We start from the raw sequence: 16,846 nt of genomic DNA on the forward strand, positions 1-16,846 counted from the left end.
ATAACATACCGCCCCATAGCCCCCCGTGAATAACATACAGCCCCATTGCCCCTGGTGTATGACAATCGGCCCCATTGCCCCAGTGAATAACATACAGCCCCATTGCTCCTGGTGAATAACATCCAGCCCACTCGCCCCTAGTCCTGGTGAATAACATCCAGCGACATCGTCCCGAGTGAATAACATCCAGCCCCATCGCCCCCAGTTAATAACATACAGCCCCATAACCCCCTGGTGTATGACATCTGGCCTCTTTGCCCCTGGTGAATAACATCCAGCCCCTTTGCCCCTGGTGAATAACATCATGACCCATCGCCCCCGGTGAAAAATATCCAGCCCCATTGCCCCCGGTGAATAACATTCAGCCCCATTGCCCCTGGTGAATGACTTTCAGCCCCATTGCTCCCGGTGAATAACGTCCTGCGCCCTCGCCCAAGGTGAATAACATACAGCTCCATAAACCCCGGTGTATGACATCTGACCCCTTTGCCCCCGGTAAATAACATCCAGCCCCATCGCCCCTAGTGAATAACATCCAGCCCTATAGCCACCGGTGTATATCATCCGGCCCCATTGCCCCTGGTGAATAACATCCAGCCTCATTACCCCTGGTGAATAACTTTCAGCACCATAGCCCCCGGTGAATAACATCCTGCCCCCACACCCACGGTAAATAACATACAGCTCCATAAACCCCGGTGTATGACATCTGACCCCTTTGCCCCCAGTAAATAACATCCAGCCCCATCGCCCCTAATGAATAACATCCAGCCCTATAGCCACCAGTGTATATCATCCGGCCCCATTGCCCCTGGTGAATAACATCCAGCCCCATTACCCTTGGTGAATAACTTTCAGCACCATTGCCCCCAGTGAATAACATCCTGCCCCCTCGCCCACGGTGCATAACATACAGCCCCATAACCCCCGGTGTATGACATCTGGCCCCTTTGCCCCCGGTGAATAACATCCAGCTCCCTCGCTCCTGGTGAATAACATCCGGCCCCTTTACCCCCTGTGTATAACATCCGACCCCTTTACCCCCTGTGTATAACATCCGACCCCTTTACCCCCAGTGAATAACATCCAGCTCCTTTGCCCTGGTGTATAACATCTGGCCCCTTTGCCCCAGTGAACAACATCCAGCCCCTTTACCCCCTGTGTATAACATCCAACCCCTTTACCCCCGGTGTATAACATCCGGCCCCTTTACCCCCTGTGTATAACATCCGACCCCTTTACCCCCGGTGTATAACATCCGGCCCCTTTACCCCCTGTGTATAACATCCGACCCCTTTACCCCCAGTGAATAACATCCGGTCTTGTAATAGAAGCCACCGGCGTAACAAGTCAGTTCATGACATTTCTTCCCCCCTAAATATTCCCCGTCACCTGTGAGTTCTTATTATTGAGAAGTGGAAGTACAGTAATGATAAAAGCAAAATAAATAAACTTTATACAAAACAGAATATTTAGGACCAAATAAACCAAAATAAGTAACAAATAAACAGGATGCAAAAGCTGTACTGATTCCCTAATAAGTGCCCTGTCCCAGACACACTGGGCTCGGAGGATGTTCATTCAGTTGTTTAATGTTGTTGAAAAAAAGCAGATCACAGACATGGCACAAAACTAAAGTCATTTCAAATGGCAACTCTATGGCTTTGAGAAATGCTAAAAGAAATCAAGATAAAAAATGTGGTACTCAGTAAGGGTAATATTTTTCAGATCAAGCAGAGGGAAAAAATTATGGAATCACTCAATTCTGAGGAAAAAATTATGGAATCACCCTGTAAATTTTCATTTCCAAAACTAACACCTGCATCAAATTAGATCTGCTCGTTAGTCTGCATCTAAAAAGGAGTGATCACACCTTGGAGAGCTGTTGCACCAAGTGGACTGACATGAATCATGGCTCCAACAAGAGAGATGTCAATTGAAACAAAGGAGAGGATTATCAAACTCTTAAAAGAAGGTAAATCATCACGCAATGTTGCAAAAGATGTTGGTTGTTCACAGTCAGCTGTGTCTAACATCTGGACCAAATACAAACAACATGGGAAGGTTGTTAAAGTCAAACATACTGGTAGACCAAGGAAGACATCAAAGCGTCAAGACCGGTAACTTAAAGCAATATGTCTCAAAAACAGGAAATGCACAACAAAACAAATGAGGAACGAATGGGAGGAAACTGGAGTCAATGTCTGTGACCGAATTGTAAGAAACCGCCTAAAGGAAATGGGATTTACATACAGAAAAGCTAAACATAAGCCATCATTAACACCTAAACAGAAAAAAACAAGGTTAGAATGGGCTAAGGAAAAGCAATCGTGGACTTTGGATGACTGGATGAAAGTCATATTCAGTGATGAATCGCGAATCTGCATTGGGCAAGGTGATGATGCTGGAACTTTTGTTTGGTGCCGTTCCAATGAGATTTATAAAGATGACTGCATGAAGAGAACATGCAAATTTCCACAATCATTGATGATATGGGGCTGCATGTCAGGTAAAGGCACTGGGGAGATGGCTGTCATTACATCTTCAATAAATGCCCAAGTTTACATTGATATTTTGGACAGTTTTCTTATCCCATCAATTGAAATGATGTTTGGGGATGATGACATCATTTTTCAAGATGATAATGCATCCTGCCATAGAGCAAAAACTGTGAAAACATTCCTTGAAAGAAGACACATAAGCTCAATGTCATGGCCTGCAAATAGTCCGGATCTCAATCCAATTGAAAATCTTTGGTGGAAGTTGAAGAAAATGGTCCATGACAAGGCTCCAACCTGCAAAGCTGATCTGGCATCAGCAATCAGAGAAAGTTGGAGCCAGATTGATGAAGAGTACTGTTTGTCACTCATTAAGTCCATGCCTCAGAGACTGCAAGCTGTTATTAAAGCCAGAGGTGGTGCAACAAAATACTAGTGATGTATTGGAGTGTTCTTTTCTGTGTTTGTTTTTCATGATTCCATAATTTTTTCCTCAGAATTGAGTGATTCCATAATTTTTTCCCTCTGCTTAGTCTGAAAAAAAAAACCCTTTACTGAGTACCACATTTTTTATCTTGATTTCTTGTAGTGTTTCCTAAAGCCATAAAGTTGCCATTTGAAATTACTTTAGTTTTGTGCCATGTCTGTGATTTGCTTTTTTTCAACAACATTAAACAACTGAACGAACATCCTCCGAGCCCGGTGATTCCATAATTTTTGCCAGGGGTTGTATAATCAGATGGCAAGAAAGAGCATCCAAGTTCAAGACAGCCTGTCGATGAGATAATAAAAATTCAATATAATACATCAGATATTGTAATTTTTGCCCACTGTCTCAGGACATTCAGAAGGCTCCCCAAACAGAGAAGAAATGGCAAGTATTCTAGTGTCCAATGGGAAAATTGTACTATTTTTTTTTTTAAATAAAGTGATAAAAAAATAAAACATTAATCAGAAATGAAAAAGAATGCATTAAACATAAAACCTAATTGATACACAATAGGTCATGTTTCTGTTGTAATCTTGCCGTACTATGAAGGATCCAGTCACAATTATAACCTGTCTCCATCTCTCTTACTTTTTCCATGTTTTCCCCGTCACGTTGCATACACGACCAACTTACTTGACTGTGCCTGGTAAAAATGACCTAGATGCTTTAATTAGCTCACTGATTTTATTTTGGATGGAAGCATTGGGAGAAGAAAATAAATTAACCGAGGCTCAGGAATAAAATCCCAACTTGAAGTTGGGTTAGATAATGTAATGAAGAGGTGATGTGCTGCTGGAAATTAATTTCCTGTGTGACACAGAGCTTTACTGATATCATTTCATCTCTTCTTCCAGGGAGACATAAGGGTGAGCAAGAAGATTCCCTCGTCCAGTGGCCGCGCCAGTAGTCCGTGGTGGCCGGGCCCCTCCTGCCTGCAAGGATCCATGTTTCCACACAGCGTAAACACTGAGTTTTCTTTGTACACAGTATTCTGGAATGATGTTGATGACAGTAACTGCCCATGTTTAGGATGGGAGTACCCCTTTAAGCTTTCTTGTGGGCCTTAGTAGCCGCACAATGGGATAATGAGGCCCTGGCCTAGAAAAGTATAGAACGCATTTCCTTACTGTCTAGCGCCATCTACTGAACATTTAATAGAATTGCTATATCTTACCATGGACAGTTTGTTCCAACACAAGGGGATGAATTTGCCCTGAGTTGACCTGGTCCATGTTTTGGTGACGCACATTAAAGACACTATGTAGAAAAAAACAGGACATTTAAAACTCACCTGGTAAATTATTATTTGTATGTGGAAGAATAAGGACATATTCAGATATGGCCGAATATACAACACACAAGAGAATACGTGTCAGTAATCTGCTCGGACTTCAAGGCGTACTGCAGAGTTTAAAACCCACAACATACCCATTTTCACACGACCCACATTCACGGTCCGAACACAGACTGCGGGTCTCCTCGACCGCCCCATATAAGCGTATGTGCACATCGTCCCAATGGGCTTTGTATTCACTTTCGATGTTTTCTCCTCACCTGTAGCGCTTTTTTCGGTTGATAAAGTTATATGAGGGATTTTTTTTTGTGGCACAAGATGTAAACATGGGTTTACTAATAGAATGTCTATTTGGGCTTTTATCCTAAGTCATGCGGCAATGCTTGTGAAAGGGTCTATGTTGACTTTTAGGTTCCCTACTTTCAGTAAGTTCTCTCTCTGAAGAGGCAAATTGCATATTTAGTTGCCCAGAGGAGCATTGAATGGCCTATAAGTCTCCTCACACCAGCATATCACTCTCCACTCTTATACCCCAGTCAGAGACCTCATATACAGCTCAATCAGATCTCTTGCTTTGCACTGATGAGGGGCCAACACGCCAAAACATGTGTTCGTGAAGAAAGAGTCTGTTTGGGCTTTTATCCTAAATCATGTGACAAGGCTTGTTAAAGGTCAATACTGAGTTTTAGTATTGCTAATTCCCACATGTGGCACTAAAGTTTAAGTCTTCTTTCCCTCTGAAGCTGACACCCTAAGATGTGTCTTTTTGAACTTTTTTTTTTTTTTAATATATATAATTTTTATTAACTTTTTCAAAAAGAAACAAAACATACCAGATTAAGGTGATAATCAGATACCTGTTCGCAGACAGGGTATAAAGAGATAGTTCTTACATATTTGATTGGTAAAGCAAAACAATATAAGAACTTAATAAAAATGTAACTTACATCAGTTTAATTAACATGCGATCCAGTTGATACTCTGATTTATTGAAGCCATCTTGTTAGATTAGACCACCTATGTTAGTATTATAGACCTTCACCAAATGACCCCTCCATTCCACTCTCTCTCCCCCCCCTCAATCCAGGCATAATGGTCCTAGACTATCCCCAAGATCCTCCAGAATGTACCACGCTGTCGAAGTGAAGGGTTCCATCATTTTCTTTTTTTCATTTAATGAGCAGCAATTTACAATAAACTGTTTCGATTTCTGTAGAAATTTGCCAGCCTGCGATTCCTTATTGCAAAGGGCATCTTGTTGCTCTATTCCCATAAAATGTTTAATTTGAGCTGGAGACATTGGAGACAACAGAATGACATCCAAGACATTTTGGGAGACCTCAAAGGTCACATCTTTTAAATTGGCCATAATGGATAGTTTGATTTGCTCCTTTTGGAAATAATGTTGGGGAGGTAGATTGTATCTGTCTAAACACTCGGTACATGGCATCCATCTTTGCTCACTGGAGTGGAGAAGATGGGATGCGTTGTCTACACCTGCTTCTCACCATTTCAGACTGGTTGAACTTTTATTGTAAGTAAAGTGGCACGACTCGCTAAAGGGTCTATGTTGACATTTAGGTTTCTTAGGTCCAGAAAATGACCCTAGAGTTCTCTCTCTGGAGAGACAATTTGTATATTTAGTTTACCAGAGGAGCATTTCATGGCCTATAAGTCTCTTCACACAGGCATGTCACTCTTCGCAAGGACAGTTTTGCACTGAAAAAGGGGCAAACACCCTGAGACACGGGTCTGCAGATACTGTGTAGTTTGGTTTTTATCTTAAGTTTCCTCAAACCGAAATGCCACTCTCCAAAAGGAGAAACGTATCCTCTGAGACCTCAGGCAGAGGCTTCATATGCAGCCCAATCAGATTTGTTGCTGTACTGATTTTCTAAAACAGGTGTCAACAAATAGAGTGTCAGACTTTTATCCTAAGATATTTTAGAGGGTTCTTTAGAGGGTTGATATTGATTTTTAGGATTGTTTCTTCCAGAATGTACAAGCAGTTCAAGGCCTCTGTGAAGAGGCAATTAGTTTCTGAGTATCCCCACTATAATTTCCCAGAGGAGCATTGGATGGCCTATAAGTATCCTCACACTTGTTGCTCTCTGTAAGGAGACAAGAACAAGGTGTTCTGGAATTAATGTCATGGCTCCACACAGCTCTTATCTCAACATTATCCAGTCTGTCTGGAATTTCAAAAAGAAACAGGAGAATTTCCACAAGCCTACATCACCAGATCTGTGGTTAGTAGTGATGAGCGAGCATGCTCAGATATTGAGTTGTCCGAGCGTGCTCGGGTTTGAATAGAGTAGCTGGCGTACTCGAGTCGCATGCTCGTGTACCTGCGGCCGCATGTATCATGCCTGATACACAGCCGCTACACATGCCGATACATACACGACTCGAGTACGCGACTCGAGTACGCCGGCTACTCTATTCGAACCCGAGCACGCTCGGATAACTCGATATCCAAGCATGCTCACTCATCACTAGTGGCTAGTTCTCCAAGATGTTTAGAACAATATCCCTGCCAATTTCCTTCAAAAACTGTGTGTTACTTAGAAGAACTGGTGAAGGCAAGGTCACAGGAAATATTGATGTGATTTAGATTTTTCTCTTGTTCGTTTATTTAGCATTTTGTTAATTGATAAAACATAAATTATTAACGCTTAAATTTTTAAAATCATTCTTACTTTGCAGCATTTTTCCCACACCTGACTAAAACTTTTGCACAGTACTGTATCTCCTCAAGTAGCCGTATAAAACATCACATATCTGATAGTCACTAAGGGTACGTCTCTTTTAGGCCTCAAAAAGTGCCTAAAAAGGCAAACAACTTGGACATTTTGCACCACTCTGTTAAAACTATTTGCTGTGCATATGTTCAGTCTTTTTGAGCTTCTTTTAACTGCTTCAGTCTTCCAAAGGCATGAAGTGGCTAACAGAAGCTTGCACATCTCCGCTCCTTTCAGGACAGGAATGCAGAACCCCGATCTCATGATCAATGGGGATCCCAACCAGGGCTGGCGTCAGCACCCGGCGTACCCGAGCAAGTGCTGGGGCCCTGGACCATCAGAGGGGCCCACTCGCTGTTGGGGCCTGGGCTGTTTCCCTGGCATCTGTGCAGCCAGGACCGCCGGCACTGCTTGATTGCCGGCACTTCACCAGACATGGCCGCGCGCAGTGCGCTGTGCGGCTGTGTCTGGTACTAATGACACGGCAGGGGCGACACTGCGCCTTTAATTTTGCTTGTGTGTCACCCCTGTCGCGTCATTGGTAGCAGACACAGCCTCACAGCGCACCACCATGTCTGAAGTGCCGGCAATCAAACACCGCCGGAGGTCCTGCACAGATGCGGGGGGAGCGGCCCCGGCCCTGACAGCGAGTGGGCCCCCCTGATGGTCCAGGGCTCCATGTCTGTGACACGCTGGCGGCCCTGCATAGATAAGTGGGAGCAGCCTGTGCCCCAACAGCGAGTGGGCCCCTCTGATGGTCCAGGGCCCCATCTCTGTGACACGCTGGTGGCCCTGCATAGATGAGAGGGAGCAGCTTGGCCAATAGCGAGTGGGCCCCTATGATTGTCCAGGACCCCATGTCTGTGACACGCCGGCAGCACTGCACAGATGAGGGGGAGCAGCCTGGGCCCCAACAGCGAGTGGGCCCCTCTGATGGTCCAGGGCCCCATCTCTGTGACATGCTGGTGTCCCTGCATAGATGAGAGGGAGCAGCCTGGCCAACAGCGAGTGGGCCCCTATGATTGTCCAGGGCCCCATGTCTGTGACCCCAACAGCGAGTGGGCCCCTCTGATGGTCCAGGGCCCCATGTCTGTGACACGCTGGCGGCCCTGCATAGTTGAGAGGGAGCAGCCTGGGCCCCAACAGCGAGTGGGACCCTCTGATGGCCCAGGGCCCCATCTCTGTGACATGCTGGTGGCCCTGCATAGATGAGAGGGAGCAGCCTGGCCAACAGCGAGTGGGCCCCTATGATTGTCCAGGGCCCCATGTCTGTGACCCCAACAGCGAGTGGGCCCCTCTGATGGTCCAGGGCCCCATGTCTGTGACACGCCAGCGGCCCTGCACAGCCACATGGCAGAGGAGCTCGACTGGAGACAGGACCGGGGGCAGGTGAGTGAGGCTTGTTGCCAGCTTTCCCAATCCCCATATTAAAATTATTTCTAATGTGTGTGTGTATGATGTAAATGTCTGTGTATGTCAGTATTTATGACTGTGTATATATATTTATGTCCGTTTTATATGTGTTTTTAAGAATTTGTTTTCAAATATGTATGCATATCTGTATGTGTATGTATTTGTGTATGTGTGTGTCTATGTATAGTATGTGCGCATATCTGTGTACCATGTGCATGCATGTGTGTGCATATCTGCGTACCGTGTGCATGTGCATGTCTGCGTACTGTGTGTGCGTGCATGTCAGCGTACTGTGTGCATGTCTGCGTACTGTGTGTATGTGTGCATGTCCGCATATATGAAGGAAGAGGGGGCAGGCTGGGCCCTGTGTTGTATACCTATATTTCACTGCCGTATCTGTGCATCATGAATCGTGATATGTGTTAAAGGGGCCACTGAGACTATTTCGCCCGGGGCCCATGAAAACCTGGAGCCGGCCCTGGTCCCAACAGTTGATTCCACAGTGAAAAATAAGTTATCCCCTTTTTTATCATAAAATTACCCTTTTCCAATACAGAAGAGCAAGCGCCGATTATCATATCTGATCGCTAGAACAAAGCGCTTTCCCCTGAGACTAAAGATGGGCTGAATTGTCTATGAAACTCTATGGAGTCCACGTTCTGTCTCGGAGGAGGACACTGCACGCGGTCACTTTTTTCTCTCGATCTGCAGGAGTCTCGTCACCGATCAAACATCTCACATTTTGTATACCATAAGTTTATTTAGTTTCCTACTCTTTAGTTTACCTCTGATTCATACAGCGCTGCAGAATATGCTGGTGCTATGTAACGTCTCTGAAGTCTGACAATTTTCCTTTCGGTGCTCTGTCTGTCTTGAGGGGGGATATCTGTGGGGGTAAGAAAACAGTTTTATACACAGCGATAAATCAGAGGTGACCCTGTTCAGTGTCAGAGTCAATTCCTTAGAGCGGTGTTATGGCTCTCGTATCTTGAAAGCGGTCTCTACAAGGAGGCACAGTCGGAAATTCCACAGGGATACAGATTTCCATGGCCTCTTCTGTAATACTAATACATACAGTGCTGGCCAAAAGTATTGGCACCCCATGCAATTCTGTCAGATAATACTCAGTTTCTTCCTGAAAATGATTGCAATCACAAATTCTTTGGTATTATTATCTTCATTTAATTTGCTTGCAAGGAAAAAACACAAAAGAGAATGAAGCAAAAATCAAATCATTGATCATTTCACACAAAACTCCAAAAAAGAGCCGGACAAAAGTATTGGCACCCTCAGCCTAATACTTGGTTGCACAACCTTTAGCCAAAATAACTGCGAACAACAGCTTCCGGTAACCATCAATGAGTTTCTTACAATGCTCTGCTGGAATTGTAGACCATTCTTCTTTGGCAAACTGCTCCAGGTCCCTGATATTTGAAGGGTGCCTTCTCCAAACTGCCATTTTGAGATCTCTCCACAGGTGTTCTATGGGATTCAGGTCTGGACTCATTGCTGGCCACCTTATAAGTCTCCAGTGCTTTCTCTCAAACCATTTTATAGTGCTTTTGGAAGTGTGTTTTGGGTCATTGTCCTGCTGGAAGACCCATGACCTCTGAGGGAGACCCAGCTTTCTCACACTGCGCCCTACATTATGCTGCAAAATTTGTTGGTAGTCTTCAGACTTCATAATGCCATGCACACGGTCAAGCAGTCCAGTGCCAGAGGCAGCAAAGCAACCACAAAACATCCGGGAACCTCCACCATGTTTGACTGTAGGGACCGTGTTCTTTTCTTTGAATGCCTCTTTTTTTTTCCTGTACACTCTATGTTGATGCTTTTTCCCAAAAAGCATTACTTTTGTCTCATCTGACCAGAGAACATTCTTCCAAAATGTTTTAGGCTTTCTCAGGTAAGTTTTGGCAAACCCCAGCCTGGCTTTTTTATGTCTCGGGGTAAGAAGTGGGGTCTTCCTGGGTATCCTACCATACAGTTTATTTTCATTCAGACGCCGACGGATAGTACGGGCTGACACTGTTGTACCCTCGGACTGCAGGGCAGCTTGAACTTGTTTGGATGTTAGTCGAGGTTCTTTATCCACCATCCGCACAATCTTGCGTTGAAATCTCTCGTGAATTTTTCTTTTCCGTCCACATCTAGGGAGGTTAGCCACAGTGCCATGGGCTTTAAACTTCTTGATGACACTGCGCACGGAAGACACAGGAACATTCAGGTCTTTGGAGATGGACTTGTAGCCTTGAGATTGCTCATGCTTCCTCACAATTTGGTTTCTCGAGTCCTCAGACAGTTCTTTGGTCTTCTTTCTTTTCTCCATACTCAATGTGGTACACACAAGGACACAGGACAGAGGTTGAGTCAACTTTAATCCATGTTAACTGGCTGCAAGTGTGATTTAGTTATTGCCAACACCTGTTAGGTGCCACAGGTAAGTTACAGGTGCTGTTAATTACACGAATTAGAGAAGCATCACATGATTTTTCAAAGGGTGCCAATACTTTTGTCCACCCCCTTTTTTAGGTTTGGTGTGGAATTATATCCAAGTTGGCTTTAGGACAATTATTTTTGTGTTTTTTTCATTGAAGACAAATTAAATGAAGAGAATAATACCAAAGAATTTGTGATTGCAATCATTTTCAGGAAGAAACTGAGTATTATCTGACAGAATTGCAGGGGTGCCAATACTTTTGGCCAGCACTGTATATACAGTCATGGCCGAAAGTGTTGGATCTAAATCCCATTGAACACCTGTGGAGAGATCTTAACATTGCTGTTGGGAGAAGCCGCCTTCAAATATCAGGGACCTGGAGCAGTTTCCAAAAGAAGATTGGTCCAAAATTCCAGCTGAGAGGTGCAAGAAGCTTGTTGATGGTTATAGGGAGCGTTTGATTGCAGTTATTTATTCCAAAGGGTGTGCAACCAAATATTAAGTTTAGGGTGCCAACAATTTTGTCCGGCTCATTTTGAGATTTTGTCTGACATTATGTCCAATTTACCTTTTTTTTCAATTTTTTTTGTGTTGTTCCAAAACACACAAAGGAAATAAACATGTGTATAACAAAACATGTGCAACTGCAATAATTGTCTGGGAGAAATACTTCATTTTCTGGAACAATTTCAAGGGTGCCAACACTTTTGGCCATGACTGTTTATGAAGATAGAAAATGTATTAAAGGGTTTTATACCCATCCTCATAGATGATATTATTTGGAAATACAAGAACTTTTTGCAATTTGCTGCTTTTTATAATGTGCAGCTGTTCTCGTTGCCTAGGAGACCGTCCACCGCTGCTGTTTAGCTTATAAGCAGTGTGCAGAAGCTGGACCCGATTAGGAGGCGTCAGCGCGTAAAATCCATCGCGACCGGCTTCAAAACAAGCTCAGTAGAAAACAGTTTGTAAGCGCTGAACATGTTCTGCCATCATGCTGCTGGTCGGTCTGCTCATGAGGGTCCCGGGAATCAGACCCACCCCACCCCCCCATATGCCACACACTGATTGATGGAGAGGGCCACTCAGACGTGTAGGCTGCTTCGACTGCGTTTTGCGCCAAATTTATGAAGAGGTGCCCTCCTGGTAATCATACATGCTTTTTTGAGAACATCCTGGAAAAACGGGAGAACTCCCGAAAAAGTTGTAAAGTTTTCTGAGCGCTCCCAAAGCGTTACTGTGCTGTCGTGACATCAGGCGGTGCTCTGCAAATTCAGGGAGGGAGTGGCCTGTCAAAAGTGGGCGTGTTTATGGAATCCTGCTAAGCCCACCCACTGTTGGCAAATTATAGCACGAATATGGTGTGTGCAGAATGTACCGCCTATCCACCGGCTAGGTGATAACTTGCCAATTAAAGGAGATCCGGGGTTATCCACCACCCTTCGGGCACCCCTCTTGCGGCGTGATAGTGGTTGCCATGACCCGCTGAACTCCCTTGTGGCCTCCTTATCAGTGGTACTTTTTGGAAGGTCACAGACGAGTCTATGACTGAAGTACATTGCACAAGTGATCACAGGTTCAAGACTCCTATAGGAATAAAAAAATAAAGTGTAAGGCTAAAAACATGAACATTTTAATCATCCCTTTTTTTACCCAGTTAAAAAAGAAAAGAAATAAAAAAAAAAAAAAACAGAATCATCGCATCCATGAAAAAATAATAACAAATATACACTTAAATCACCCTTTTTTCCCTCAGTAAAAACAAACCATATTCAGAATTGCTGCCTCTGTAAAAAATTAATGAAAAAAAAACATGTTTGATTCACACTTTTGTCCCCCAGTTAAAAAAAAAATCATAATCAGATTCGCCGTAGCCATAAAAAATATAACAAAAAAACCCCCAAACGTTTCAGTCATCACCTTTTCCCAATTTAACCCCTTTACGACCTTGGACGTATAGGTATGTCCAAGGTCGTCTCCCTCCCTTTGATGCGGGCTCCGGCGCTGAGCCGCGACCAATCAGCAGAGTGGGGTTTAAATTTTGCGGCAATACTGCTGATTGATCTCGGCCAGCGACCGCGATCAATCAGCAGAGCGTTGTTTAAATTTGGCGCCAATCTCGCTGATTGGACGCGTCTGGCGTCCGCGACCAATGAGCAGAGCGGTTTAAATTTGGCGCCAAGCTCGCTGATTGGTCGTGGCTGGTGTCCGCGACCAATTAGCACAGCAGTGTTTAAATGTGGCGCTAAGATCTGTGATTGGTCGCGGCCGCTATTTAAATGTGGCGCCCAAATCGGTGATTGGTCGCGGGCAGCGTCCGCGACCAATCAGCAGAGCGGTGTTTAACTTTAGCGCCAAGATCACTGATTGGTCTCGTGCGGAGCGGGGAGTGGAATCGTATTAGTGAGGACCGGGGAGCGCCGCTGCCTGTGCGGACACTTCCACTCCGAGAAGCCGGGAGATGAGCGACTGCTCGCAGCAGAAGTATCCCGACCCGCAGCGCCGCTCCCCGGTCCTCCCTTCACACCCTAGCCGCTGATGTCCCCACAGTATCCGCATAGTGTTACAAAGGTCCGGACATTTGTGTGAAAAATCGCTGATTGGTCGCGGGCGCTGCCCGCGACCAATCACCGATTTGGGCGTCAAATTTAAATATCGGCCGCGACCAATCACCGATCTTGGCTCCACATTTAAACACCGCTGTGCTGATTGGTCGCGGCCGATATTTGAATTTGGCGCCCAAATCGGTGATTGGTCGCGGGCAGCGCCAGCGACCAATCAGCGATTTTTAACACAAATGTCCGGACCTTTGTAACACCATGCGGATACTGTGGGGACATCAGCGGCTAGGGTGTGAAGGGAGGACCGGGGAGCGGCGCTGCGAGTCCGGATACTTCTGCTGCGAGCAGTCGCTCATCTCCAGGCTTCTCGGAGTGGAAGTAGCCGCACAGGCAGCGGCGTTCCCCGGTCCTCACTAATACGATTCCGCTCCCCGCTCACCAATACGATTCGCTGATTGGTCGCGCTCTCCGCACGCGACCAATCAGTGATCTTCGCGGTAAAGTTAAACACCGCTGTGCTGATTGGTCGCCGACGCTGTGCGCGACCAATCACCGATTTGGGCGGCACATTTAAATAGCGTCCGCGACCAATCAGTACAGCGGTGTTTAAATGTGGAGCCAAGATCGGTGATTGGTCGCGGCCGATATTTAAATTTGGCGCCGAAATCGGTGATTGATCGCGGGCAGCGCCAGCAACCAATCAGCGTTTTTTAACGCAAATGTCCGGACCTTTGTAACACCATGCAGATACTGTGGGGACATCAGCGACTAGGGTGTGAAGGGAGGACCGGGGAGCGGCGCTGCGGGTCCGGATACTTCTGCTCCGAGCGCCCGCTCATGTCCCGGGTTCTCGTAGCGGAAGTACCCGCACAGGCAGCGCCGCTGACATCCATGCGGCTAGGGCGTGAAGGGAGGACCGGGGAACGGCGCTGCGGGTCCAATTGGTCGCGTGCCGTACAAATCGTTGATTGGTCGCGGACTTGGCCCGCGACCAATCACTGATCTTGCGGCCAAAGTTAAACACTACTGTGCTGATTGGTCGCGGACGCTGCCCGCGACCAATCACCGATTTGGGCGCCAAATTTAAATATCGACCGCGACCAATCACCGATTTGGGTGCCAAATTTAAATATCGGCCGCGACCAATTACCGATTTGGGCGCCAAATTTAAATATCGTCCGCGACCAATCACCGATCTTGGCTCCACATTTAAACACCGCTGTGGTGATTGGTCACGGCCGATATTTAAATTTGGCGCCCAAATCGGTGATTGGTCGCGGGCAGCGTCGGCGACCAATCAGCACAATAGTGTTTAAGTTTTACTCTAAGATCAGTGATTGGTCAGGTCCGAAGACCGTGACCAATCATCGAATCGTCTTGGTGAGGACCGGGGAGCGCCGCTGCCTGTGCGGATACTTCCGCTGCGAGAACCCGGGACATAGCGGGCGCTCGCAGGAGAAGTATCCCGACCCGCAGCGCCGCTCCCCGGTCCTCCCTTCCGCATGGAGGTCAGCGGCGCCGGCGGTCCTTCCGCTGCTACCGGCCGGGAGATGAGCGCCTCGCGCCGCTCAACTACCGGCTGCATCTCCGTCCCGCAGATGGGTCCGGCGGTCGGGTTCCTTCTGCTGTTGCCGGCCGGGAGATGAGCGCCTCGCGCCGGTCATCTCCCGGCTGCATCGCCGCTCAGCTCCGTCCCGCAGATGAGCCGCTAACGGCCGCCATGTTTTTTTTAGAAATCCCCCGGCGCTGATTGGCCGCTGCCGGACTAATGAGCGACGCGGGATTTCCTGGACAGACAGACGGGATAAGACGATTATATATATAGATTTTTTTACATTTCCAGATAAAATAATGGGGGAAAAAACCCTATAATTTTGGCCTCGCTGTAACCGTCCTGGAGAATCACATTACTGCACCAAGAAACGCGTAAAAATATCAACCCCCAAAAAATCAGTGTTGGGAGCGTTTTATTCTCCACCATTTACTTCACTTGGAATTTTTTTCCCCTGTTTTTCGGTATATTATATGGCAAAATGAAAAGTACAACTCGTGGTGCAAAAAAAAAAATCCCCTCGTACGGCGATGGGGAGAGAAAAAGGGAAAAAAAGTTACGGCTCTTGGAAGAAAGGGGAGGAAAAAAAGTGCAAGGCACAAAAATTAAAGATGGAGGGAAGAGGTTGAAGGGTTTTATTGTGACAGGATTTCGACTCGTTTGATCCTTGGAATAAGCGGTGTCAGTCATGTCTGCCGGCCACTTATCCTTCACTGTACAGGAAGGAGGGTGGCCATCTTTATAGCATTATTTACACCAGTCTCTTCATCCAAGCTGCGGTTCTGACTGGAAATGTGTGATTCACATAAACGTAGACCATGTGGGTGAGCTCCTTGTACATGTACACACACCATGGCTTATACTGAGTGCGCTCTCTGCAGGGTTAACGGTCTCTTCTTTTACACACATATAACCCGCAGCCGCCATTACATTGACTTTCTCCTCAGAAAGCAAACGCCCTTTTCCCGCCTCTTACTTGATTTTTTCCCGCCTGCTGGGGAACGCCTCTGATTGGACGAGTGACGTGTCAATCATTTCCATTCTCGCTGGTGCTGAAATCCAATTGGCTGACTGTTAAGGCATGAACACTGCTAGTCGATGTGAGCGCTACAAGCCGAAGCTGCCACTAGAGGGCGCATTGGAGCTGACTGCGTAGTGCACACGCTGAACCCAATAGTACAGCATATATTGCGCGCCCTCTAGTGGCAACCACATTTTTTTTCTTTTGCTTTAACCCTTTCACGATAAGGACATTTGTCACCTTTGCATCAGAGCTGTGAACACAGATCAGTGGAAACGTTTTTTTTAATACCTACCCAACTATTCTTTTTTTCCCTTCACCTGCCCTGTGAGGAGGGGGGTCCTGAGTTTACTACATGATGGAACAGGGGTTAGGGCAGTGTCCAGGACCTGCCACCGGAGGGAGCAAAAGCTGCTTTTCTGCTGTGAATTTCAGAGCTGATCTGCTTCCAAATCCTTCTCCAAAAACTGAACAGAATTAAAAAAAAAAAAAAAATCTTCCCATAAAAATTCTTAAAAAATAAATAAAAAGCGAGTGTTAGTCTGTGTTATGGCTGCAGCAGTGCCGTTACGATGATTGGCTGCAGCCGAGATGCACGCAGTCGTCACCGCTGCAGCCAGTACTTCCCGATTGTTATCTTATATGACTAGGTGTTTGGGGTCTACTTTAACCCCTTCACCACCTTGGGATTTCCCATTTTTTCCTCCCCAGAGCCATAACTTTTTTATTTTTCAGTCAGTATGGCCACGTGGGGGCTTGTTTTTTGCAGGACAAGCTGTGCTTTTGACTGACAGCATTGGTTTTACCATATCGTGTACTGGAAAACGGGGAAAAAA

This window comes from Phyllobates terribilis, unplaced genomic scaffold (genome assembly GCF_046119375.1).
Source record: "Phyllobates terribilis strain yellow unplaced genomic scaffold, ASM4611937v1 Scaffold_7__3_contigs__length_470593459, whole genome shotgun sequence".
Taxonomy (NCBI): domain Eukaryota; kingdom Metazoa; phylum Chordata; class Amphibia; order Anura; family Dendrobatidae; genus Phyllobates; species Phyllobates terribilis.